At 37.8% G+C, this 3,485-nt stretch overlaps 1 pseudogene; it reads left to right on the forward strand.

Annotated features, from left to right (window-relative positions):
* The window catches only part of LOC102865949, a 23,488-nt pseudogene extending 22,066 nt beyond the window's left edge, over nt 1-1,422 (forward strand).
* The last annotated feature ends 2,063 nt before the right edge of the window (nt 1,423-3,485 follow it).

The raw sequence follows: 3,485 nt of genomic DNA on the forward strand, positions 1-3,485 counted from the left end.
GCAACAATGAATGAATGGAATTCCAAAATCTCTGTAGATGTTCATTGAAATGAAAAATAAACAAACTAAATTAAATTTAAAAAAAAGACTTTGGCTCAAAGATGGAGTCTGATAGGCAGGCGGACGTGGAACAAGACTTGAAGGAACTAAATGGTGATGATGTTAAAAAACTTGAAAGTGTAGAACATCTAAACAAAATTGATCCACAGAATAGCCCAGGTTTCACTGATGAGGACTCAGAGCCTGACGTTGATATCAACAAATTGGAACGACAAAGTAAGATACAAAACCAAGTACCTAGGGAACCAAGAGAAAATCAATAGTAGAATATAAATTCTTTAAACTCTCAAAATGGAGATATCTTTGTGGAGAGCATGGAAAATGAAGAAGGGGGAAAAGGTGATGAGGAAGAAGATACTTATTTTTTTAAGATATTGATTCCAGTGAAGATGAGGAAGGACTGTTTGGAAGTGAAAAATGTAAGTTAAAGTTCTAGAGAAATTTAGAGACTTGAAATACAAAGATTTAGTTGATCCAGTTGAAAGTGATGAAGACTTAACAAGTGGTTATGATGAGCTGGGTTAAATGAAGGAGAAATTGCTGAAGAAAAAGGATGAAAACATTTTTTAAATAGGTGAAGATAGTAACCTTGGAAAAAGTAAAGATAGCAAACAATATGAAAGAGGTTTGAAAACAGTGACCTTTGCTTTGCCAGATGATGAATAATTGGAGATACAAATATTTTAAATTTTCTTTATGAAAGATTATGATGAAATGAAATTGTCTTTTGAAAAAAGACAGGAAAAGATGAATGTAAAAATTGCATCTTTAGAAAAAGAACTCTTGGGTGGAAAAACCATGGCAGCTTCGAGGATAGGTAACAGCATAGAAGAGACAAGAAAACAGCCTCCTAGAGGTGACCCTACCTACACTTTGACCATGCTGTCTGGATGGCATCTGTGATTACAGAGAAAACCACCATTAAACTTGAAGATATCATCAGCAGAGGATAAAAGATAAGGTTTGGGATGATGTTGTACTTAAGGAAAAACCAAGGGAGGATGCATATGAATATAAAAAAAGTGTAACTCTAGACCATCCATGAGAAGAGTAAATTGAGCCTTGCTGAAATTTATGAACAGGGATATTTCAAACTCAACCAGCATGAAACAACAGAAGAGGAAACTCTAGAGCACTTAGAAATTCAAAAGATGATGGATTATCTCTTCTTAAAATTGGATGTCCTTTCACACTTTCATTTTCTACCTAAACCTCCTGCATCTGAGGTTAAAGTTGTGTCAAATCTGCCAGCCATCATCATGGAGAAGGTAGCACCAGTGAGTGTGAGTGATGTAGCACTCCTTGCTCCAGAAGAAATCAAGGCTGTGTATAGAAGAAGCTATGGCACTGGGCATATTATAGGTAATGTTAGATAAATTTTTGGTGAAAGCTGAGAGTGTCAGAGGAATGTCTTATCTATGTTTCATTGACTATACCAATTCATTTGACTCTATGCATCAAAACAAACTATGGCTAATTCAGAGAAGAATGGCGATCCCAGAACACTTGATTTGTGCTTATGTGAAACCTATACTTGGACCAGGAGACAGTCGTCAGAACAGATGAAGGAAACACTGCATGGTTCAAAACTGAGGAGGATGTATGCCCGCCATGTGTCCTATCTGCATACTTTTTCAATCTCTATGCAGAAGAGATCATCTGGGTGGTTGAACTCCAAGAGAAGAAATGTGGCATCAGGACTGGAGGGAGAATCATCAACAATCTGTGTTATGCAGATGACACAACTCTGCTGAAACTGAGGAGGACCTGAAGCACTTGCTGCAGAAGGTCAAGGACTGGAGCCTTCAATATAGACTGAAGCTAAACACACACACGCAAAAAAACAAAACCCATTTTAATCACTGGTCCAATTGGCAGCATCCTGATAGATTGGGAAGTGATTGAGATTGATAACTGCTTCAGTTTGCTTGGCTCTACAATCAACCTTCTTGACACTAGCAGCCAGAAAATCAAAAGACAAATTGCATTGGGAATGTCTGCTATCAGGGATTTCTCCAAAGCACTGAAGAGCAATGATGTGTGTCTGAAGAGTAAGGTGTGTTTGATCCAGGCCATGGTCTTCCCATGTACTTGCTATGCATCAATCAGAAAGCTGAAAAATGACTAGGAATCATTACAGGAGAATTGATGCCTTTGGCATGTGGTGCTAGAGAAGCGGATTGAATATGACACGGACTGCTAGGAGAACAAACATGTTCCTCTTTGTGAGAGTGAGATTAGGCTGACTTCCTTAGGGCGTGTTCCAAGGAAGGGCTAGTCCTTTAGGATGTACATCATGCTTGGGATGGTGGAGGGCCAGCATAAGAGAGGAACATCCTCAATGAGATGGATTGACTCAGTGACCGGGGTAATCGGGGTAGGTGTGTCAGAGACAATAAGGTTGTCTCAGGATAGAGTAGGGTTCAGAGCTGTTGTACATAGGATCTCTATAAGTTGCAAATGACTTGATGTACATAAAAAAATAACAATATAAATTATATACTATAATACAAATATATGAATTCTCCTTTAACCTTTCCTTATTTATTACCTAGTTTTCAAACTCATGAGAAAATTAAAAATAGCTTAGGTCAAAGGTACCTTAAACCTCAAGGAGACATCTTTGCTTTTTAACACTATAAAAGGATCAAGGTGACACCTTTGATTTTTAACACTGTAAAGGAATCCTTTGAGCATTTTATCAGTGAGCACTGATGGTTTAACAGTGAGGAGTTTGCTGTCATCCTAGTGACATATGATTGGATTTAACCAATTGCTTTCTGGGAGAAAGATAAGATATCTCTTTCAGTGTGATTTTTAGCTTCTGAATACCTTCTGGAGAGTCTGCTATCAGGTGCTCCTGACTCAATGACACATAACAAAAACAAAGGAATCTTGTTGACTTTTCTAAAGGACCACTTGCTATGTATAGACATACTGGGTAAAGAACAGAAAGCATCAGCAAACAAAGGAAGGCTCTGAATAATGAATTGACACAGGGTCTTTAACAATGGGTTAAAATAAAGCAATGATTGAAAGGATGGTACATTGCTGTGTTTTTCTATACACATGGTTGATATGAGTCACAACAGACTCAATGACACCTAATGGTAACAAAACATATTTGTATACTGCTGTTGGTGCTGTTATATAGAGTCAAGTTGAAATTGCCCACTGGATTTTTGAGCCTGAAATCTCTACGGAAGCGAATTGCCTAGTCATTCTTTTTTGGAAGTAACTGATTGGAGTCTCCATCCTTTTAGGTTACTGGCTGCACAAAGAATTTATTTCAAAATAATTGGCACAAGATTAGTTCCTATAATGTTGTTGTTGTTGTTGTTGTTGTGATGTGCCATCAAGTCACTTTGGACTCATAGCGACTCTATGTACAAGAGCCCTAAACGCCGTTCTATCCTGTGCCAAAC

This window comes from Elephantulus edwardii, unplaced genomic scaffold (assembly GCF_000299155.1).
Source record: "Elephantulus edwardii isolate Elephantulus edwardi_28Jun2011 unplaced genomic scaffold, EleEdw1.0 scaffold00107, whole genome shotgun sequence".
NCBI lineage: Eukaryota > Metazoa > Chordata > Mammalia > Macroscelidea > Macroscelididae > Elephantulus > Elephantulus edwardii.